We start from the raw sequence: 25,641 nt of genomic DNA on the forward strand, positions 1-25,641 counted from the left end.
ATTATTAACTTTTATAAAGTATTCAAATGAAATATCTATTAAATTTTAGCAGCTGGTAGCGTACACATACTATTATGCAATGTTATATGACATTTTTCACTGTTCAAGATATTGTATAATACTGTTGAATATTAAATACTTTATGTTTATAAAATTGAAATGTCGTTTATTTGTTTGTTTGTATTTTAATCTTCATACGTCCCCCCACTTTTTTGGTGTGAAAGTTTGGAGAGGGGGTTCCAGCTCAGGTGTCGTCCTCGTCATCTGACGGTGGTTCAAAATTACGAGGTCTGTCCCAAAATAGCCCTAATGTTGCTTTAAAACTTGACGTTGATTAAACTAAACTTTATACAATCCTATAATTCTGAATTTTATACAATTCTACATCTATTAATAGATTCAAACGAAATTTCGCAGACATGTTCATCAGCATCAAGAGGATTTAATTGCATTATTAGGAAGTTTATATGATTCTTCTTTAAAGGCTTTCAAACTGGAGTTAAAAGTTTTACGTTTTTCTGTCGTGATTTCTGGGCAAAATTAATTATTGCACAAAATTATTTTTTTAGGCCGTCTCAAAAAGAGTAGCATTTTAGTGACATTTATTACTAAATGGCTGGTTCTTTTTTAATCAATCTGAAAGTTTGAACATTTATTTGTTTGGTTGTATTTTGGACGTTATTTAATTGTACATTCCATTGATAGATTCAAGCGGAATTTCGCACACATGTTCCTAAGATTCTAGAAAATATAATTGCATTATTAAAAACTTTATACAAATCTTTAAAACGTGTAAAACCGGGATTAAATAGTTTACGTTAAAAGTTACGTTTCTCTGCCATGAATTCTGTGCAAAATTAATTTTATGTCATATTAAAAAAAGAGCAGCATTTAAGTGACATTTATTTCTAAAGGGCTATTTCTTTTTTAATGAATTTTTAATTTAATTTAAACATTTTTTATAACATTATATTTTTCTCCGTTGAAATAGTAAGCTTATTTTCGGTTTAATTGCGTTTGTCACTTGTGCATTTTATACAGTGTTAGAAATTGAATTATTCTCTTCGGTCTTTTTTAATTTTGCATTTCTTAAGCTTGACTTTGCAGCTTTTTTTAGTTGAATTTGAGTTGAATTCGTTACATGGTAGCTTTTAATTCATGATTTAAAAAGCAGTCTTTTAAAGTTGGAATTTTTTAACTGAGTTATACCAATAATACACAGATACTATCTCGCAATATTATATACCATTTATCAACTTTCGCAACATTGTATAATATTGTTGAATATTAAATAATCTATACTTGTAAAATTGAAAATTCAAAACTTCCTTTTTTTTTCTAATTCAGTATTTATTTACTGATCTCTAGCTTGAGGATCATGAACTTAATTTTATTTGAAAATAAAAAAAAATATTTTTTTTTCTTTATTTTCCTACTTGCAGTCTAACTTTTAGCGATCCTTTAAGTCAGTGGAAGCCTCTTAGTTCCAGAAATATTTATTATTACTTCTCAGTTTTTTAAGTCTAGATAAATTTATATCTAAAATCCCCAAAGGTAATAAAAATGATCAAAAAGTCTTAATTACAGCACACTTATCATAAGATAGCATTGGTTTGAGATCTAGGATCTTCTTATTTCTTAGAATAAAAAAGACTATTCTATTATAAAAGTGCCCAAGAAGTCAAATTTGTAATTTGAAGGGATTTCTTGGAAAAATATTAATGCGTGTAACCGGAAAATTTCCCTTCAAAATAGGTACGAAATTTATCAAAACAAAAAGCATCAAATAACTCCAAGAGATATTCCTTTCATTTTTTTCCGTACTCTAAGGAGTAAAAGTAAAAAACAGGAAGTAATAGTAACAAATCTAATTATACCCAAGCCCTATTAAGTAAATTTGGACGAGATGACAACCTTTATTAATACATCTTCAAAAAAAACAAACATTCATTTTTTTTTCTCTTTAAACTGTTTGAAATATGCCACTCATAATAACAAACCTGTGGTACAAACATAACTTTAATCACGAATCAATATCGTCTGTCAAAATGTTTCTCAAAAAATATTAATAAGCGTCATCTGCTAATTCTTCTTCGATCATTGAACATTTTTGAAAAAAAAAAAAAAAAAACATTATTAATTTGGATTTCTTGACATAAGAAGATAGTCTTGTTTGTTAAAATCCAATCATTGCCTTTTTTAAAAAAAATAAAAAACTATTAATATATGAGGCAAATAGGCTTTAAGCTGCTTTTTCTTGTTATTGCTAATCTTTTAAGTAATAATTTAATCGCTTAAAAATGTTACTATGAACTTAGGAACTGCATTTTTTTTCACATAGCCGATAATATGCAGAGAGATTATAGATTTACTTACAGGCGCCAAATGCTAAAACTGAAAATATTTTTTATCGAACTCTTTAAGATAGTAAAACAGTAATTAACCAAGTTAAAACCTCTTATGGGTTGAAAATTAAACTTTAAGAGTTAGAAATATAAGTACTTTACTTTTTTCTTGCATATATATATATATATATATATATATATATATATATAGAACTATTGGAAAGGAGGAGCTGCGGTTACAGCGATGCGGTTAATATGATGTCACAGAATATTCTACAATATTTTGCAACATGCTGTGATCGGTGGACAACTGCTTAAGACGCTCAGCAGGGTAAATCAATGCAGCTAGAACTACCAAATTCAGCATGTAGTTACTTCCTTATACTAGAGTTCAGCAAAGGATATTTTCAAACTTTTAGTTAAAAAATCCTGTTACGAATCTGTGAGGCGGCTTCCCAGCATAGTCGGTTCCATAAGAGGTCCAGAGCTTGGCGACAAACTTGGCGACCATTTGGCGACTTTGGCGCCAAAATAGATTATACCCGAAACATCGAGAATTTTCCCGTTCCGTCCAGTATGAACGGAGTTGCGCCTCGAACGTTCCTGATTGGCTGAGAGGCTTCTAGCCCCGCCTCCTGATGCCTATAAAAGGAAGCAGTCCTGCCGCTGCCGAGGAGAGTGGACCAGTGGTGAATTGGGTTGCGAACCAGTGGAGTCGAAGAGTAGTCGGGATGGGTGACCAAGAACTGGCCTTCCAGAGATAAGCGGGGCAGCGACGGAGTGAAGCTAGTGCTGAACTAAGCTGTGTGCTACTGTCTGTAGCAGTCTGTTCTATGCTGCACGTCTCGGCTGAAGATAATCGTCTTCTGTGCTGTAGAAAGCTGTCGTCTTTGTGCTGTCCTGTGTGTCTTCGTGTAAATAAACGTCGTTGTTTCATTTCCTACTACCTCCTGGTGATTGACCGTTTTTCACACCGTATAACCCCCACTATCCAAACGAACCTCGGAAATTTCGTAAAAATCCAAATTTAATGAAAAACGTAATTGTAGCTTATTTACTTCTTCGATATTTTCGAAGTATATCAAAAACCATAAAAAGTCCAATGACTTAAAGGAATTATATTTGGTATGTGTTCTTGTCATTACCGTTGTAGTTCTATGTTAGATTTTGATTTCATTCGATCAGAAAAAAATATACCCAAAATGAGTGGAACTATGAAAGAGCCTGCAATATTTTGATTATATATTTTTTTTAATTAAAAATTATTCAGAAATTTAAAACTTTTTCTCAATAATTTTGAAGAATATTATGCTTCAAAAATTATTTTTATATAACCTTTAATTAATGTTATTTAATAAAAATTGGCAATCAGTAATTCTAATTTTTCTAAACAGAAATTTCGTTACATTTTTCATTTTTAACATTTAATGCATTTTTGAAAATAATTTTATTTATATTTGGCTACACTACCTTTTATTGTTTTAACGACTGAATCTAAACTCATGTACCACCTTAAGCTACTAAATACTTTTGTTTATTTTCCTATTATAACTCCCATGTAATTAAAAGTAAAATTTAAAAATAAAATACAGATAGATTAACGCAGCCTAAATCATTTTTATACCTAATCAGTAAACCCCCGGGAGGGGGCACATCGAAATGAGGATGAGATGCTTCCGGCTTAGTGGTTGAATCTCGCCAACCTGGATTATACACAAAGAAGTGGGGGATCTGGCTCCTTCCATCGATGACGGGACGTACTTCCTTCGGGGAAGGTTTTACCGTGGCCCGTGATGGCCCTTAGGACTCAACCACAGTTCCCACCATTATTGCTGTTGCGGCGGTCCGGTCTTCCAGTAATTTTACTCTGGCAGGTTGGAGGTCCAGATGTATGACTTATATCTAACCAGTCATTGTATTCCTGCACAAATTATAATAAATTCATATCGAAATTGTCTTTTCCTGTGGAAAGAATTTTAATACCAGAAGACGAAAGAGTCAGATATGAAACTCAATCCTATCTGCATCCGCCATTTCAGCTTACATTCATTGACTAAGCATATCAAACACACGAATACACAATCAGAACTCATTTCCAAACAGTCCTAATATAGTTTTAAAGCTAGATAGCAGTATAATGTGTTAATTAAACGGAATATTTCATTATTAACACTATCGAAACTATGTATAGAGTTTGTTAACAATACCTAACTTGTAACAAGATAAAAAATATTTTTCACAAATACTTTAAAAGGTTAAAAATCTGATAATGTTTTAAATTTTTACATCCAATTCCTCTTCATAAAAATAAATTTTCATATTCCCTACAAACTAGCGAACCAAACTTAACTAGTCATTACTTTTCCGCTGAAATTGTAACAAATTTCTCGACTCAGTTGAACCATTTCCAACTTTGGAAGTCGCAAACAGAAAAATCTCAGTTGTTAAATCACACTTTGTATTTAAAAATAAGCCTAGATAAGCTCTGAATAGAATACATTTTAAAGATACCTCATCCGTAAACTGACACCTCTTTTGCCGTTCGTCTAGAATAAAGCGAATTACCATCACACATCTTTATATAAACTATTCATTCCATTATCATGCTTCGATGACACCTCGGCATTCGGATTCACAGTTATTTCAATTCTGGCTGGGGGGATGATTAAAATCTGTGTTATGGGACCGAGTTTCATGCGCATTAAACCTGTCACGCCGATGGAGATCCGCTGAATGATAAACGTGGGACTTGTGCTGGTAGGAATCAACAATGAATTCCGCTCTACTTGGTTCGAGAGTATGGTGGACTGGATGCGTTATGGGGACACAAAATTCGCGCTAAGGAATAGGTTTGCAGTATGATTTGCTTTGTAGAATTTTGCGATCTGCATTTATTTTTCTGTGCAATATTTCGCAGAAGTGAAATTTAAAAGAACAAAAATCAGGCAGATAATAAAAGAAATATGTCTAAAATACAGCCTGTCTAGTAATTTAATAAGAATAAATTAGCCCCATTTTCAAAATAAATACTTCATTAATTATTTATGATGTGTAGCATCATTGTTAAAATATTTTTTATTTATAATTTTACATCATTCCTTTTTTGTTACAAATATTTTATTTTTTTATAATACGAAAAAATTCAGAATTAAATTGAATAAATTATTTAAAATATGAATTTGTTAAAAATCACTGCAAACGATTTTATTATTCTCTTATGTTTACTTATTTTATTAAAAAATATTTCATCGTCTGTTTTAAGTTTCGACGTTTTTTGCAGACGATTTAATTAATTTTTAAATTCATTACATCATTGCTAAATATTTATATTCAATTTATGACTATGTTAATAAGAAATAAATAATTTATTTTTAATTATATGGCATCTTTAAAACAATTACTCATGTGATTTTATAATTCAATGTTATCAGTGCGAAATATTTCATTCTTTGTTATGTTGCTTACGATGTTGCTGCAAGTATTTTTATTATTTGATCTGGATGAGTTTTTATAAATTCATAACGTAAGAAATTGCAAATTTAGTCCATCAGTTTTTAATTTTATAGCAAAGAATTTCGATATCTTTGTGCATATTTTGATTCGTTTTTTTATATTTAATTTTAACAGAATTATTTCTAATTGCATCTTTTTTTCTTTAACTGTAACGTTACATTTTCATTTATTTCTTAGAGAGCATACGTGCACATATTTGTTGGGCATTAAGTCGCTGAAATTTGAATTTTTTAATCTCACTGGGAACGGAAATTGCTTATAATTATGTAAACGGATATGAAAATAAGGAAAGTCCGGGAGATAACACAAAAGATTTAAATTAAAATATTCGCGGATGGTGTGTTCCAAATTTTAACTACATATATCTTATTAATTTTGGATTCAGGATATTAAACGTCTTGCATGAAAATTCAAAAGCGCGAAGTAACTCAACATCTATTATCTGTATAAAGGTAGATATATACTTAGAAATTGAATGCCCTATCAAAGTCGAACCATTTTATGAAAACTTATCATTCCCCAAACTAATGTCAAAATTCTATTTTTCCATAAATTAATTTAAAAATTAATCCATCATATTGGATTTTTTTAACAATGAACTGATTGACTAATTCATTTAAATTAATTTTGCTATATTGTTAATTTACTCGAAAAAATTAATTTTAAACTAATTTTTAATACTTTAATACGTTATTTAAATTAACATACAAAATGTGAAATATTTCCTTTTATCACTATACTGTATTTATTTGATAAATAATCAGATACGAAAAACGATTTTGATGCTCTTGAGATAAAATTATTAAATATATTATTCTAACAGCAGTATCCTCATTACGTTGCCCGTAGCATAACATCCAAGAGTAAAAATTAGTCTAGCTTCAATTTAATATGACATGGACATGTCACGCGACATCAAATAATTCTAAAAATATATTTAAAAATCATCAAAATTAATTACAAAACAATTTAGAACACACAAAACTGTTAAAAAGGTAAAAATAGACTGTTAAAAACTTAAAAATATTATATGTTCATAGACAAAACAATTCACTAAAAACATACAATAGAAAAGCTGTTTTAAAATTTAAAAAATATACAAATAAGTCGTTGTATCCATTGTTCCACATTTGTTTATCAACTCTGTATAATCTGATATGAAAATAAAATTCGGCTTGCTTCATAGTATTTCTTTGTAAATATATTGGATGGGCGATCACTTCGTTCCTCATCATATTCATTCGGTCGCTTTAATTCAATTGCAGCACGATTTGAAGATAGGCGGTTACTTCGCTGAACAGAAGACCTCCTTCCCTAAGTGTGAATATTATTTCTCTGATATTCACCAACCGAACGTTTCTTTCCCCTATATTTTTATTATCACGCAAGAAACGAAGCGTTTTGGCATTTAACTCCAACCTGGACTGGTTTCCTTTTTTTTTTTTTTTGCATAATGAGTTTTGAATTGCTATTAAAAATTAGATGGAAACAAAGAAATGTATCACATACGCATATCGGAGCTCTTGGTATTTGCGCATGCGCAATTTAAACTTTTTGCACACGTCTGAATGAGTGTTTTACGCATGCGCAAATCGTAGAGAGAAAATAATTAAAATCGCAATTATAAAACTCCTTTTTAAATTTTGATATGGCTTCAATATACTAAAACCTCCCCCAATAAATGCCCTACAAAATGGTACAATCATCACCAATGTTAAGTATTTCTAGACATTTTCTCTTTCGAACATACAGACACTTTCAGGAGACTTCAGTTTAATCTATGCATATATATATTTAAAACAATTAATAAAATAAAAGAACTAGCCCTATAGCCAAAGCCACTAGACTGATTTCACGAATTTTCCATGTGTATAAAAGCATATGCATGTCTTAAGTGTTGACTTGAGCTTTAAAGCTCTTTAGTTTTCAGAGATATTGCAAAATAATACTTTGGCTACAACTCTAACTACTTTGCAAATATAAGTATATTTGTTATAACTTTTGTGGCGGTTTGTGTTGAGCGAGGATAGAACTTGCTACCTTGTGGTTCGCAGTAACATGACCACGATACAAAAGCGATTGTTCAGGTAGCGCAGCTATTAACTGGCTTATAAGCTTTCACCGAACTTTCTTTTAGCTAGCTTTGTACTTTTCTCTGCATGTTGTGCAAATATATTTTAAAATAATACTTTCTTCTGTTGGGTTAACATGTCATTCATAAATATTGATTGATATGGCTAAACTAAAACTATAAATATATTCCCTGGGCAGATGGTCTTAAAAGGTGGCTAATGTATATGCTATTTATCAACAAATTCTCTTCAACATGCGATTCAAATTTATTGAGGAATCATTTAAATTATAAAATTAATCTTTTGAAATTTTTTATTGGTTTTAATAAAATATTAAAGAACAAAAGCTTTCAAATTTGTAGAAGTTTCAATATATTCATATATCTTCAAATATTAAAACCAATTAAAATTTTGCACATTGGAAATAATGGACTTACAAGAATTTAAAAATCTGCCTATACAACAAGAATTTAATACCATTTATTATATTTATTTAATCAAATATATAAGGCGAGGGATTAATAACAAATAAATATAATACACTCCCGAGTATCCAGTTCGTGCCTATCCGGCTTCAGTACAATCCGGACTAGTTTTCTTTTATAGTAATTAAATACGGAAAGCAGGCATTGCATTGGCACCATTGCCAGGACATTGGAAACGGTAATTTGCTACGATCTTCCACCTGTTGGGCACAAAATACTAATTGTGACAAGAAAGGAGCAGCACTCTGTTTGTTGTTCATTGTTTATCATTGTGTAAATGGGCCTTAATAGTTACCGCTGTTTCTGATTAAAACTGCACAATAATGGCGGGTATACACTGCCGCTGTATTGTGCCAACAACATGCCGCTGTATTGCATTTTTTTTTTTTTACTGCGCATAATTTGGCGGGTTTTTTTTTGGGGGGGGTGAAAAAAATAACACTTATTTTAGATTAATTCCGGTATTTTTTGCTCTTTGTTCTTTCTGAGTTTGCTCGAGGTTTTTTATCATGTGAGAACATGAAGTTGTTTTGGTAAGGGGATTTTGAAGTTCGAAATTGCGTAGGCAATGAATAAAGTATAAATGGAAATTTTCATCATTATCTATTAATCGCCTATATTTTTTACCTGCTTTTACCGGTATTGCATTATTATTATGTATGCTTCTTCGAAAGAAGATGCGTTTTTAAAAGGTTAACCTGCTTTTACCAGTATTGCTTTATTATTATGTATGTTTCTATGATAACAGATGCGTTTTTTAAAGATTGACATAAAACTATGATGTCGTAGCTGTTATTTCATCTCAAATCAGTCGAGCTCCAAACTTTGTTCGTCAGCTAGAAATATCGAAAGTGAAAGTTTTAAAAAATTATATATATATATATATATATATATATATATATATATATATAGAGAGAGAGAGAGAGAGAGAGAGAGAGAGAGAGAGACCGATAGAGAAGACTCGTGATTATTTCAAACCGGTTTAAACTGGTTAATGACTTATTAATTAAGACAAATAAGGATTTAAAAAATAGGAATGTTCTCACATGATAACTTGAAATTTGCGATCGTAGATTTCATTTAAATTTCTTTACATTTTATTTGCCATTTTTTTACTCTAGATTTTCAAATTTCGATGAATTTCAGTGAAAATAAAAATTTAGGGACGACAAAAAGGCAATTTATAGCCAAGCATGGAATGCCTGAATCTAGCTATGAAATTATGGCAAACATAATTCAGTTCCTTTTTTACACATGCGCTGCCTCCTGGTCGAGTGTAAACCCGGCATAAATATAGTATTCGTAAATTGCTCTAAGGATATGCTTTATGCTCTTAAGTATATCAAAATGAAGATTTTTAAAACGTGATAAATGAAAAAAAAGTGACTATGGAAGAGAAATTAAGCTTTATACAGATACAAGATTCTGGTGTAACAACAACAACAAACAAAATATATATATATAGCTTCTGAGTTAGGAGTTGGGAAAAGTACATTGGAGAACTCGATGAAAAAGTGAACAGAAATTGAAAAATGGCGCGTTTCTCAAACTAGTGGAAATGGAATAAAAGTAAGAAATACCATGGTGAAAGGTATGCATATAGAGAAATTGAAGCGGTCGCGTTCACGTTCAATGTGGCTTGTGATAAATGGTGGGCTAAGTACTCAATAAGAAGTCAGAAAGTATGTATTAAAAACTGTGAGTTTTAGCATAAAAACTTTGTCTTTTGATATTGGTAGACAAAGAAATAGCCTAGAAATAAACTGGCCAATCCGGATTTTTTGTCATCCGGCCGGCCCTTCCGTCACATTATGCCGGATATTCGGAAGTGTACTGTAATATATTAATCATAATTCGATTATAAATTACTTATTCTCGACTTCATCAGAAATCTCATCTTTATTGTTTATTAAATTATCATATACGAGATAGCTTTTCAATATACACTTGAGAGAGAAAAATCTAATTAAAATAAATCTGAGATCCTTTTAATAAAGTTATTAATGCTTTTAAAAGAATATTGAAGCTTTTATGCAAAATTAAAACTTTATAGATATGACAGGAGTAATATATTTCTTTCTTGAAAATATGAATTTATCAAAAATTTATTCTTATTGTTTATATTTATTTAAATAATCAGACATGAGAAAAATGATAAATGCATTTAAGAGAAAATTATATACATAAAATATATTTCAGACTTTAGACCTATAGGCATACTTCGTAGGCATAAATACGATTCTTCAAAAAAAAAAAAAAATTATATATTTGCTGTAGAGAAAAATTTATATTTTATTTATTTTCGGAAACTCTATTTTTTCCAAGATATTCATCCTTATTGTTTATATTTATTATAATAATCAGATACGAGTTATCCCTTCAGTACACGTGAAGGAAAAGATATAAATAAAATATATCTGAGATACCAGTAAAAAAGTTATTCCTGCTTTCATAAGCATACTAATGATATTTAAAAAAATAAATACAATCATTGAGGAAATGATGTACTTCTTTTCCTAAAACCATGATTTAATCGATAATCTTATCCTTATTGTTTACGTTTAATAAAATAATGAGATGCTTGATATTCTTCAATACACTTGGGCTAAAAGATATAAATGAAATATATCTGAGACACCAGTTGCAAAGCTATTCATGCTTCCATAGGCATATTAATGTTATTTTAAAAAATTGAATGCAAACATTGACGAAATGATGTACTTCTTTTCCTAAAACCGTGACTTAATCAAGAACCTTGTCCTTATAGTTTATATTTATTAAAATAATCAGATACGAGAAAACTCTTCAATACACTTTGGCGAAAATATATAAATAAAATATATTTGAGACACCAGTAAGAAAGCTATTTCGGCTTTCACAAGTATATTAATGATACTTAAAAAAATAAACAATCAAGTAAATAATTTACTTCTTTTCCTAAAACCACGATTTCATCAAGACACTTATCCTTATTGTTTATATTTATTAAAATAATCAAATACGAGAAAGCTCTTCAACGAATTTGAGAGAAGAAAAATATAAGTAAAATATATCTGAGACTCCAGTTAGAAAGTTATACATGCTGCATGCTTTCATAAACATATTAATAATAATTTTTTAAAAAATAAATGCACACATTAAGGAAACAATATGCTTCTTTTCCTAAAATCCCAATTTCATCAAGAATATTATCCTTATTGTTTATATTTGTTAAACTAATCAAATACGAGAAAACTCTTCAACATTTGAGAGAAAAATAACAAATAAAATATATATATGAGACACCAAAGAAAGCTATTTATGCTTTCACAAGCATATTAAAGATATTTCCAAAAATAAATAAATAAACACATCAAGAAAATAATTTACTTCTTTTCCAAAAACTATGATTTCATCAAGAATCTTATCCGCATTGTTTATATTTATTAAAATAATTAGATACTAGATACTCTTCGTTACGCCTGGGTAAAATAAAAAAAAAATATATAAATAAATTATATCTGGGACACCAATAAAAAAGCTCTTCATGTTTACATAGGTATATTAAAGATATTTCAAAAAATTAAATACTTTGAGGAAATTATTATATTTCTTTTTTTGATAACATGATTTCCTCAAGTATCTTATCTTTAATGTTTATATTTATTAAAATAATCATATACGAGAAACCTCTTCAATACACTTGAGAGAAAAAATATAGATAAAATATATACGAGACACCAGTAGCATAGATATTCATGCTTTTACAAGCATATTAATGATATTTCAAATAAATAAATAAACACATCAAGGAAAATTATTTACTTTTTTTTCCAAAACCATGATTTCATTAAAAATCTTATCCTTATTGTTTATATTTATTAAAATAATCAAAGACGAGAAAGCTCTTCAATGCACTTGAGAGAAAAAAAAAATATAAATAAAATATATCTGAGACACCAGTACTAAAGCTAGGGATACCCGATCGAATTCGGCAGACTTCATGTATTTTTATACGTGAGGCGTAAAATGGTACGTGAAGACGTGTTCTGCCTGCAAGGTGTCCCATTTATTTAAGTTCCCGAGAAAGTTTCAGCTTCAGTTTCTTTTTACTGCTGAAAGTCAAAACTAGATCTGTTTCGAGCTCTCTAAAGATTTCTAACAATAGATTTTATTGAAACGGAAAATTTGAAAGTGGGTTTGGGGAGTGATATGTGTTGTGCAGATTCTGCTTTATTTTTAAAAAGCAAAGAACGAGAAAATTGAAAATTTTCTGTTTATTTTTAAAATCAGTAATGATAATTTGATGATGCATTGAATATAATGTCTGGAACTTCGGTTGATTAAAGATGCTTTAATTTTAAAATCGAAATTCTGGAATTAAAAGAAGAAATTATAATTTTAAATTTCGCAATTATTACATGGTTTATGCTAATTATTTTATGTACTGATTAATAGTAATATTCTGTACTAATTACTAACAATTATCAATTCTTACAAATCAGGAAAACGAAAAAGGAGAGATATGAACAATGTAATATTTGTTATTATTGTTTTAAATTTTAAATCACATTCTTAATTTGCATCATTTGTCATCTTTTCAAATGTTCATTAATCCAAAAGGATTGATGTTTTATTTGATAATTTTCAGAATTTGGCAACTTTTCAAATGTACATTGATACAAAATGATCGATGCTTCAATTGCTAATATTCAGAATTTGGCATTTTTTCAAATGCTCATTAATCCAGAATAATTAATGTTTTATTTGATAATTTTCAGAATTTGGCATATTTTAAAATGCTTATTAATCTAAAAAGATTGATATTTGATTTGATGGTGTGTGTGTGTGTGGGGGGGGTATATTTCACAGAAATGTTTCACAAAGCTCACTTTCGTATTTACACATTTGTACATTTTTCATGTTAATTCATTTTGTACACACTGTACATTTTTCACTTTTTTTAAAACTTTCATTTTTAATTCTAATTTCTCGTATACGAAATGGATAGAAAAAATATTTTTATCATCAAAAATTTACCCTTAGGCCTTGGCATTTTGGTAAAAGAATTTCAGAATATTTCAGAATATTTTTGAATCCAAGAAATATATTTTTGGGATTATATTTGTCTATTTGTCGCTTTGTCTGTGCGAATTCGGAAACTCTAAAACGGTTTGATCTAGGCGTATAAAATTTAGTATGCTGTCTCTGCAACGAATTAGAAAGTACTATCTAATTCTTAGGGAAGTAGTTCTATCAGTTTGTTATAGAGCAAATGAACATGATATCAACAAAATGTAAAAAGCTGGATGGTTAATATTTAAGGGACAGTTTTAGCGATTAAACCATTGATTCATTTCTAATATTGAAAACATTTTTTGAAACGTTTGAGTGTTTGTTGATTTGTGAATTCGTATTCTAATAAAATTTATAAAACAAAAACGCAACGATTTACACAAATGGAATAAGTAGTACATGATCTTGTTATGATTGGTTTGGTTTGGTTATATGAACGTCCCGTTTGAAGCAACACTAGAGATATTTTGGGACGGACCTCGTCATTTTGAACCGCGGTCAAATGACGAGAACGACACCTGAGATGGCACCCCCTCTCCACACCACACCACACCAGCGGGAGGGCGTTTGGTCATGACGGATTTACAGACCCCCTTACACGACGGTTCTTCGGTGGAATCGGGTAACGAACCTGAAACCTTCCGGTTCCGAAGTCGAGACCTTACCACCAGGCCACCGCGGCCCTATTCTGTTATGAAAATTGTTTTGGAGTGAATTTCGGTTACAATAAGTTGTATAATAGGCATCTGAAATGTATACTTCTCTTTCTTTACTATACAGCAAAGCTCAAAATCATCATATTTGGGACTTAAAAATAAAAATCTGAGCACTGGTGTTATTCATGGCCTTGCTGGAAATATACAGGTTTTTTTGCAGTGTGGATACATTATCTCATAATACATCATTATTGAATATGCAAGGAACTATATTTTATAGAGACCGCTTTTGCTACTAAAATTTGTATTCCGCTTATTTTTCTCTAAAATCATAAATGTCGTTTATATAATTTATTAGGGAGAATTCAAGAATGTTACACGGAGACCATTATCCTAGTATAGATTGAATTTGGTTTTAATTTTTTTTTTAAATAAGGGTATTTATATAAGATATATTCAAAAATGTGGGGTCCTGTAGTATCTGTGCTTCATTGACAAACGATTGCTGACTCGAAACACTCTTATATGGAATATTTATTCTATATAAGCAGGGGACAAGTCACGTTTCTTTAATATCTAATGCCCACCTGTTGATATGGTGAAGAACCACAGAACATAATGGAGATTCTAACTCTGGTTCGTTCTCTTTACTTGATTACAGTTCACAACCGCGGAGACGTTAACCCTTCATTTGGATTATTTTTCTACTGTCTAAATACACGCAACTTTCTATTTTAGAAATTCTTTGATGATTTCTTTCAAATGAAAATAAATACAATACTTGAGATATTTAACTATGCATGTAATTTTTATTTCAAAATTACAGCATTTATGGGAGATTTAATTGCTATTTAGAAGATTTAATCAGAGATATATAAATGGTTAATAGTTAAGGTTTTGATATAATAAAAATGAGCAGGAGTGGTTTTTCCATCACTTCTCTTACATATCTCTAATAAACTTGTTATGCCTTTACACGTATAAAATTGTGTGCTTTGAGTAGGCCACGACTGCGTTGCATGACAGGGGTGAAATATTGTTAAGAAGTATTGAACTTTGGCGTGAATCTAGTAATTTTACCGATATTATCATCCGAACTTTGGTGATTGTTTTCGTTTGACAATACTACTCTGACAGGGATTAAATTTAAAATATTCAAAAATCAAATATGTATATTGGACCCCTTATTTCCGATCGATTGATCGGGAAGGTAGATTTACAGTCATAAGATCACGTACCAAATTTTATTTACTTATACCATTGCTTGTTTGAATTATTGCATTAAAATACTTAAGAAAATTCAAATCGCCAGACACTCAGTCGCTTGATAGATCTTTTTCAAAATTTGACGTAAATAAATATTTTAGATGCTAAACTAAATATATCAGATTTTTTCTAACTCTATACATTATGTAGATATCGTGTTCTCTTATACACAAAGTGTCGGACAGACCGACTTTTTTTCATAGAATCTTGTCCAGAACGTCACAGAAATTTATGATGTTGGAGTTATATCCACATGTAAGGCTTCATCCGTCTGGCTCAAAGCATTTTTGAGTTATCGTGTTCAAATGTACATAGATGCAATTTTGCTCTAAAACAGGATATTTTCAGATTGATTTATGTGTGAAAAGGGGAGATTCCTGAATACATCGAATTCGAATTTTTTGACTATTACAATATTTTCTCTTTGCATACGTTGTAAACGACAATGGAAAAAACAAAATGGAAATGGCTTTAATGACTATTTTAAAGGCCTTTTCTCTTTTAAAATTCAGAGAGGCTTCATAAAATCATATATGAAGCATATTTTTTAAAATCAATTTTGCTTATGATAATCGCTGGATAAGGGTCAGGGGCATAAAACACTTGTTTCTTATGAAACAATGAGAAATTTAGTGAGTAGGCAACCAAAAATTCTTTTCTTGCATTAAAAGACTGTCTCGACTTTTCTAGAGATCGTATGTACACATCACGAAAGAGTTAAGGTGTACGTACACACTTGAAGATTTTTTTTTAAATTTTAACTTTCAGTTTTTTCACAGTAGGTTATTAATATATGTTTAAACTCATTTCAGTGAGAAAAAAAACCATATTACACTAATTATTAATTAATTAAATAATATTTAATGAGCTAATGAGCCTATTTTTTGAAACATGATATCTTAAATCCTAATTTGTACAGACAGACAATTCTAATTGGAAATGATGCCTAATATTAGTCTTCATGTTGTCTGCCTCAATCAAGTTATAAAAATGTATAGTTTTTTTTTTTTTTTTTTTTTTACAATTTTTTTCATCACCGATGTATAGAAAAAGCGAGATTTTTTCTGTCATTTTAACTTTTAAACAGCTATTAAAAATTTATTTCTATAAATATAGCTTTGATTGAGGCGCAAAACATTCGCTATTTCATACAGATTCTTTTGATATATAAATAACTGTATTTGGTAAATTTCTTGTTGAGTTATAATTGTTTGAATGAAGCAACATAGTGGAAAAATTTCATTCTTCATAAAATGAGTTTTAAAAACACCGTAACGAGAGTTTTTAATAAAACCACATCAAGAAAAATAATTATAACTCGAGAAATATTTGGAATATTGGCAACATCTTGGTATCGCTTGAAAGCTAAAGAATCAGAGAACATTATTAAGCTATTAAAAAATATTTGATATTTTGAACGATTTTCGAACTTCCAAGTGTGTACATTCACCTTAATAAAGCAGCTAATGGCGTAAAATGTTCTTCAGGATAACTGGAATGACACACAGATTGCTTCCATAGAGGAAAAATTCTGGAATGAATGAATTTATGCCATTAGCTGTTTTCTGTTTTATTGATTATACCAGTATTTATATAGAAGAAGAAAACAGTGACCATTTGAGAAGCCTTTAAGAAAAAAGTTAAACCCAATAAATAAAAAAGGATATTTATTTCATCACCCGAAATGTGAACCTTCTGATTTTTTAACAATAAATAATAAAAGAATTATTATCAATGAAAAAAGAATGCATAAATCATCTTTTTTAAATAATAAAAAATCTCTATTAATAAAATAAGTCTCCTCATTATACTTATTAATGCTTTTACACAATTAATTTACTTGATAAAAGCTTTGCGTTAGTCTTAAATGACACGTTCGTGTGTCTTATTAATATTTAATGGGCATTAGTTAAAGCTAACTAAATGTAATATCACTAAACACAGAGATTAATGATTTCATGATTCATTTGCGTTGATAATGAAACCTTCCCACAGTTTTTTATTCTGTGTTAACAAAATATATTTTACTTCATTATCTCAGAGGAGATAGAATTAATCTGCATAATGACATAAAATTCTATAGGTATCGAAGCATAATCCAAATTAATGTTTGGCCAGAAGCCCATTTTTTTTTTATTAATTTCCCATCGCCATGCTTTTGTTGATGGATTTAAAATTCATAACTGATACAAAAAAAAGCCCTTAGATAATAAATTTAGAAATAGTAAACCCAATGAATATTTATAATCCGGGCAAAGAAAAGAGCGTTTTCTTGAAGTTACGATCTGAAATTGTGGGTTCTCCATGCATAATTTATCAAAGATTTGTAAAATAAAAGAATAAGTGAAAAAAAAATACTAAAAAAAGAAATATGCTTGGAGATAATCTAGCCTTTTGATATATTGCTATTCTACGGCTCGATATATTTTCCAGCAAACGATCCTGTCAGAAATTTAACGAAGCCGAAGTCCTTATGGTTTTGCAGACGATCGAAATAAGTTAGAAGCATAAATTTAGAGCTATGGCATGGTAAATAGCTCTCGGGTGACGTCACTGCGCCATACTGAAGAACATTCGTAAACTTCAGTGAAATGATGTAGATGTAGATCAATTATTTTGATTCAAATTTTCTACAAGATTGATTGCTTTTTTTACAAATAGGATCGACTCACCTACATTTGTCAGATGCAAATTGACATGAAAGAATTCATTATTTTAAACTTCTGTCTGTAAAAGCAAGAATAGATGTTATACTATTTTAGTTCATTGATTAATTTTTATCAAAGATGATGATTTCATGATAGAATTTTTGTTCATTGTCTTCTGTAATTAGATATTCGCTCTCAGTATCAATAGTATTATTTTAGTAATGACAATCAGCCTTTATGAATCAGAGAGGGATTTTGAGAGTATGAAGCCTCAGGCTTAAATTTGATTTAATGGATCCAATCGCCATCGGATTTATATTACATGATATATCGAACAGATATTGAATCCATTCTGTATTTCGAATTACGAGCCATATATCTGTGGCCCCTGTGTGAAGCCGTTACTATGATGAACTGCATTTTATGGCACCAAATGAATATCTGTTTTAAATTATGTTTTCAAATAAACATATAGCATTCTGATTGGTTAGTTATATGCATAAAGTGACGTAGTCGTTCAAGCTGTGAGGCTATGGGGAGTGCCAAAGTTATATTTGAGTGAATTAATTGTCGAAATCGGCCAAATGTTTGCAGCTGTGGGCTGTGTCAAGGCTATATTTTGCAATACACTCGAAAACTGAGTATAGATTGAAGCATAGAATTGTTTACAAATTATATCATGTGTTTTATGGTGATGAAAAATTATTGATGGAATCGGATTAGTAATTTTAACTGGATTGCTCTTTTCTGTAAAGAATAAATTTTTCCTCTCATGGAAAACAGGTCTATAGAAGAAATGGCGATCAATGATAGCATATGCAGGAGTCGTGGGCTTTCATTTGAAATAAAAATTGACAAAATCAGTAGATAAATTAGTGATAGGAGACTGGTTCTTCTACTTTCATAAATATTTTAAATGTATATACTTTTTAAAAAATATTTACTAATTTTTAACATTTACTTAATTTACTATTTATCGATTTAAACTGATGCAGTTATTCCCTTTCTATTAAATACATGTCATCTAAATTATATTTACTTTTTTATGCAATAATATCATATTTAATTAGATTTAACTTCTACCAAATAATTTCTGCTTCGTTAATTAGTTAGTAAGTACTTACATCAGTATTTTAGAAGAATTTAAGACATAAAAAAAAGAATTAAATTTATTTAACATTTAGAAAAATTAACTTTAAAAGATTACAAAGTTAAATATAACCAAGGCTTAGAAAATATCTCCAAACAAAACATTTGCACAGGTAAATAAAAAAACCACTTTTTTAAAACAAATTTATGAATGAAATATGCTAAAATGAATAAAAGGCAAATATTGCATATATAAAGATTTAGCTCATGAATTATATGAAACTGTTATTTCTTTTATAAACAGCAGAAATTACTTCTCAAAATTGAAATAATTGTTGTAATTTAATCGTCAATGGATACTCTTTCAAATTTAGACCATTATTCAGACATTAAAAAATTTACAATTTTCTTGATGTTGTTTCATAAATTAAGATAATAAAAAAAAGCAGATGAAATGAAACATTTCCACTATTATTTTCAATGAAATAAGGATTATTTGCCATTTCCTTTATTCTTTGCTGTTTCTTTTTTACTTATTGATACGAATCTGTGATGCGGCTTCCCAGCATAGTTGGTTCTATAGGAGGTCCCAGAGCTTGGCGACCATTTGGCGACTTTGGCGCCAAAATAGATTATACCCGAAACATCGAGAATTTTCCCGATCCGTCCAATAGGAACTGAGTTACGCCTCGAACGTTCCTGATTGGTTGAGAGGCTTCTAGCCCCTCCTCCTGAGACCTATAAAAGGAAGCAGCCGCAGCTGCCAGTATAGTCGTGAATTGAGTAGTCGTAGTCGTAGTCGGAAGCGACAGTGAAGAGTAGTCGTGAACCAGAGATTAGTCGCAGTCGTAGTCGGAATCGACGATGAAGAACTGGCCTTCCAGAGATAAGCGGAGCAGCGACGGAGTCAAGCTAGTGCTGAACTAAGCTGTGCGCTATTGTCTGCAGTAGAGTCTTGTTGTATGCTGCACGTCTCGGCTGAAGATAATAGTCTTCTGCGCTGTAAATAGTTGTCGTCTTTGTGCTTTCCTGTGTGTCTTCGTGTAAATAAACGTCGTTGTTTTATTTTCTACTGCCGCCTGCTGATTGAGCGTTCTCCACACCATATCACTTCCACTATACAAACGAACCCCGGAAATTTCGTAACAGTATGTTTAATCTTGCTTGGGTAATGGGATCTTGAGTATGAGATCCATACCGACGATACTTTAAATTACCGTGCTAAATGTGGAGTAGAAAAACGCCTTTCATGTGATTTCAGTAACGAAAAAATGCTGATAATTCATCTAGAAATATCTTGAAACTAGAATTTATTTATAGGTCTATTTATAGACCAGATTTGAAAAGTTAAATTTAGCAAAGATAAACCTAAAGAAAATTTTTTTGCTTATAGTTAGAAAGTTAATGATAATATTTGTGGAAAAATCGAGGAAATATTTAAATAAAAACAACCGTGACAACGTTAAATTCGTTAAATTATGAATAAGTATGCGTTATTGTGCATTATGATGAGATCGACAAACTGTATGATCTACAACGCATAATCCTTGACGAGGGTTTTGGAGATTACTCCTTCGCCAGCGGTTATTTTTTTTTCAGACGATAAATTGCCAAATGCGTCAAATCACTAAATTTCAATTGCCATCTTACAGAATGTAAATCAAATGCTTCTCAGTCGAAACTACGTCCTTTCCCCTGCTTTTGTGGATGGCATCTTTTGGAAAAAATGTTTCAGGTTGGTAAATACTTCGAGAATTCAATTAAGAAACGTTTTTAAATCTAATCAAAGATCATGACCAATGAAGGATTGTAGAATGTGTTTCAAATGAAAAGTAATAATTATTAATTGAGTTACAGTGCAAATTTTATAATTGGAAGCTTTAAATGTAAAGTTATATATTATAAGTGAATGGTTTGGATCTTTGTAAATGAATGTTTTATGTAAGTATGGTTAGTGTTATCATAATTCAATCATATGTAATATGCATTCTATAAAGTTTATTTCTTAGTTCTGAATATAATATCTTGCTCCATTAGTTTCAAAAGGCGAAATACGTGCATTTATTTAGAATATCTTCACATTGGCTCTTTAATCCGAAGATTCGAAACGATTCCATAATTTGTATAACTGGCCATATATTGAATTCCATTATTTTACTAGTTATGTTTTTCAGTTGCATTCAATTAAATACAAGTAGTTTTTTTATTGGAAATTCGACAAAGTTTAAAATTTTGATATTAAACCATATATTAATATGCGCCTGCTTAGCATTTTGCTTTTCTTAGCTTTTGCCTTTACATATCAAAAATGGAACGCTGAACAGACTCTCGAATCATTGAAGAATATGAATCAATATATTATAAGAATGCACAAGTTTATAATAAAATCAAAAATCAAATGTCATCCATCTGGCTGATGATACTTTTGAATTATCGTTATTAATTTCGACGCAGTCGGCAAACAGATTCTTCAATGGCGGTGGAATAAAGTCCTGAATTTCATTCTAATAAGCTATTTTAACGTAAAAACTACATATCGAACATCATGTCTTCATTTCTCTAGGTTAACCATTTACATAAAAACCGATGGAAAGAATTAACGTACTTCCTAAAATTGGTAAAATCGGGGAATCTAGGATTTTTTTATGGTTCTAATGTTGTTGATTTTTTCTTTTAAATTTTGTATTATAGAAAGCAAAAATTAAGTTCAGGAATTACGTCAAACGAATACATGCATGTATTTTTTCCAAATGCAGCACTATATATATATATATATATATATATATATATATATATATATATATATATATAATTTGTACTAGAGAGAAGTGATAATAAAATGACACATGTCTACATTGTGATACAACAGCTAAGTGACCAAAATTTTTCCCTTTGATGATTTTACGATGAGGTTTGGTACGGATTTCGTCGCCACGTGTCGATATAGGAAAGGGAATCTTAGGTATCTTTTTAGAAAGATACGGAGGTGCCAAGGTCTTTTATCCTTTGTTTCCTGGAGTCAGCAATTTTGTTAAGCACGTGTTAGAAATAATTAAATAAAAAGAAGGCGAATTGGATCAAGAAATAAAAGGACATTTTAGAATGAAGTTAACGTGGACTGAATTAAGAATTAAGTTAAATAAATAGAAAATTAATTAGGATTTAAATTAAATTAAGATATATTTTATACACACACACACACATACACACACACAGACACACACACACACACACACACTTATACATATATATATATATATATATATATATATATATATAGAGAGAGAGAGAGAGAGAGAGAGAGAGAAAGAAAGAAATAACTTTTTTTTCGAACTTTGAGAGATAAAAATGCAGGAATTCCTCAAAATTTGATAACTGAATTTTTTGAATACTTACTATAAAATTAACACATTTGATATAGATGAACACACATTTTTTAGTAATACAGCTCAAGCAACTCAATAAAATAGTTATAAACTTTATATATGACAACACAATTTTTTATTATAGTTATAACGGCGATTCACTATCCAAACAACGCAATTATAATATTTACATGATTCTATTATCTTGATAATTATATTAGCTTTTCTATTATTATGATAACATTATTATATCATTACACAGCTAACACAATTAAACTAATAATGCAATTCTTTACTAAAATTCAATTCTAATATCTGGGCAACATCATTATTTTGATGCACGAATTCTATAAACTTGATAATACAGTTTTATTATCGTGAAAACGCAATTATATTTTCCTGACAACACATTTATCTTTATAAACCAACCATAATAACGAGATAACACTATCATATTATAACGATAACACAATTATATTATTCCGCAGATCATGCAGATTGTTGGAGCCTAAAGTAATAACCATACCCATTCTTTCTAATTCAAAGATCAACATTTTCTGAATCTTATAAATAACCAATTAAACAACCACTCGAAAAATTCCCTTAAAGAACTGAAACAGAAACGAATGAAACAATAAAACGCTGATATTATATTCCTTCCCAGACTAAAGGTTACTAAACTCATTAGATGCATCAGATTTGTTCCAGTCACGAATTGTAACAATCCCACCCGAAAGTAATTAATATTTCTGCGCTGCCGGCATCAATGGATTTTCTTGTAGATAAACTTTGGCTTTAGTTGAGCCGCCTATTGCTATTAAGCTTGGTTAAGTCTAGTTTCCGAACATTTTGACATGCGAGATGGCGTGCATCAAGTAACTGCATGTCTTTGGAGCAAAATGAATTCATTAATTCTTTCAGGTTGAATCAGAAAAATGCGAAAAAAGAGGGAATTCGTTGTGATTTCTAGAGGAACTGGTTCGTGAGAAATTTCGCAGGAAGAAATAGGAATATTAAAAAAATGAGTTAAATGATTTATTAGCATTTTGAGGCAATAAGAACGGAAGGGAGAATTCTGAGCAAAATGGAAGCAATTAGGTCCGTTGAATTCTTTTTTTTTTAATTCACTTAATGTAAACATTTAAGAAAGTGAATGCTCTAGAATTTTTTTTCGTATTGCTACATTGCTAAGAAATATAAATTGGTTTCAAAAAATAATGTTAAGTCAATTCAATAAAAAGTTAAATAATAACGGAAAACCTGGAATTATTTAAATAAATTCCATTTTCAATCATATTTAACTATTAAATATTAAACTGAAAATTTGATATTAAACGGAAAAAAGTTTCATTATTTATGTGTAATGCATTTGCGCATATTGTTCGAAAAATCCTAAATATAATCCATTTTCTTAACAGAGATAAAGTGGTTTGACCATAAAATGTAGGAAAGATACTATTGTTGTGAAAGATTCTTTGCGCATTCACTTTAGTGACAAGAAAGATAATTTTACAGATAGTTCTAACGGATGCTGAGTGGCTGTCGATTGAACTAGGTTTGCGACGAATTTGGCGATATTGGCGACAAAACTGAAATAGCATCTTGGCGATAACTCTATTAGGATGCGAGCTATGCCAAATTGATTGGCGTTTAAACGAGGATAATATACACTGATAAAAATACTTTTAAAGTTATATGTTTATCAGAGTATTAAGAAATTAAAAACTAATTTTTAATTAAAAAAAGGGGATCAAAAGCAAAAGCGCTGTAAAAGATCCTGAAAAATTTAAATAATTTCTTTGAGGTGATTTGGCCAAGATAAATATAATTTTCACAAGAAATTATACAAAGTCTTTAAAAATTGGATCTTATTTTGAAAATATTGAATAAAATACAAATGTTCTTAAATTATTCTAGTTTTCATTATCGCCAGATGCTTTCACAATTAATATTATATTGTTTTGTCATTAAAATAATATTGTACGAAATTTTTAATTTAAAACAACTTAAATAAAAATTGACTAGAGTACGCTGTGCCTATCTCTTTGTTTTTTGCCGCTTTCTAGCGGGGAATTTATAACTGAAATCATAATACAGAGACTGAAATAATAGTCTTTATTGAAATAAATCCTTAATTTTTTTTCATGTCCTGACAAAGTTTTCCCAAAATTGGTAACTACATTGAAAAATCAATCGTTTGCGAAACTAAGAAATTGTTTATTTAATATTCTTAATGATTGAACAGGATTCTTGACAAAACCGTTTTAATTTAGTTTCTAAATCTATTTTTTGGGAGGTTACACTGATTTTTATAATTACATTTTATTTATGTTTTATTTTCGACATCTGCAGATGTTATATTCTCAAATTCTTATCTTTGATTGAATTTTCTTAAGAGAAACCTCATAAATTAAATTCTAATGCATACTTTTTGTTCAAATTTGGTATAATAATTTCTCATATGTTCTGCAGTTCCTGAACATGCGAATATGTAATCTGTTCCTTTAAAACCATTTTATAGCTGTTTTAGTGCTTCACAATGTGAAAAAAAAATGAAAATTTCGTGTTATTTATTAGTCGAACATCAATATGTAAAGAATAAACAGAAAAACATCCTAGATTTTGGTTCAGAATCTTGATAGTATATTCCTCAAATTATCCGCAACATTTTGAGGAAATCATTTAATAAACATCTAAACTAGAACACTTTTATTTTGTACTTCTATTTAGCCAAAAAAGCCTTTTTCTTCCAATTTTCAAAAACCATTCGCACTTAAATGGAATATTTTATGGATAAATTTTTATACAAACATAAAAAAAAAATCTAATAGTTTTCGATCGTTTTACAAAAAAATTTATCCCAAACGTAATCACATAACTTAAACTGAGATTATAAAAGAAAACATCAGCAATCATTACAAATTATTAACATTTTATTAGCATTTATTATTATATTTTCTATTTGTTATTAAATATTATATCTTCTATTTGTTATTAAATATTATATATTCTATTTATTATTATCTATTATATCTTCTATTTATTATTATCTATTATATCTTCTATTTATTATTATCTATTATATCTTCTAAGCCGATTTTCAACTTTTAACAATTTATGCTGGTTATTTCACATGTCCTCAAAAGA

General features: G+C 29.5%; 1 protein-coding gene across 1 annotated transcript in view; it reads left to right on the forward strand.

The window, feature by feature from the left end:
- Positions 1 to 25,641, forward strand: part of LOC129956560 (uncharacterized) — a 90,082-nt gene that overhangs the window by 16,234 nt on the left and 48,207 nt on the right. The window lies entirely within an intron of this gene.

Source organism: Argiope bruennichi, chromosome 11, assembly GCF_947563725.1.
Source record: "Argiope bruennichi chromosome 11, qqArgBrue1.1, whole genome shotgun sequence".
NCBI classification, from domain to species: Eukaryota; Metazoa; Arthropoda; class Arachnida; order Araneae; family Araneidae; genus Argiope; species Argiope bruennichi.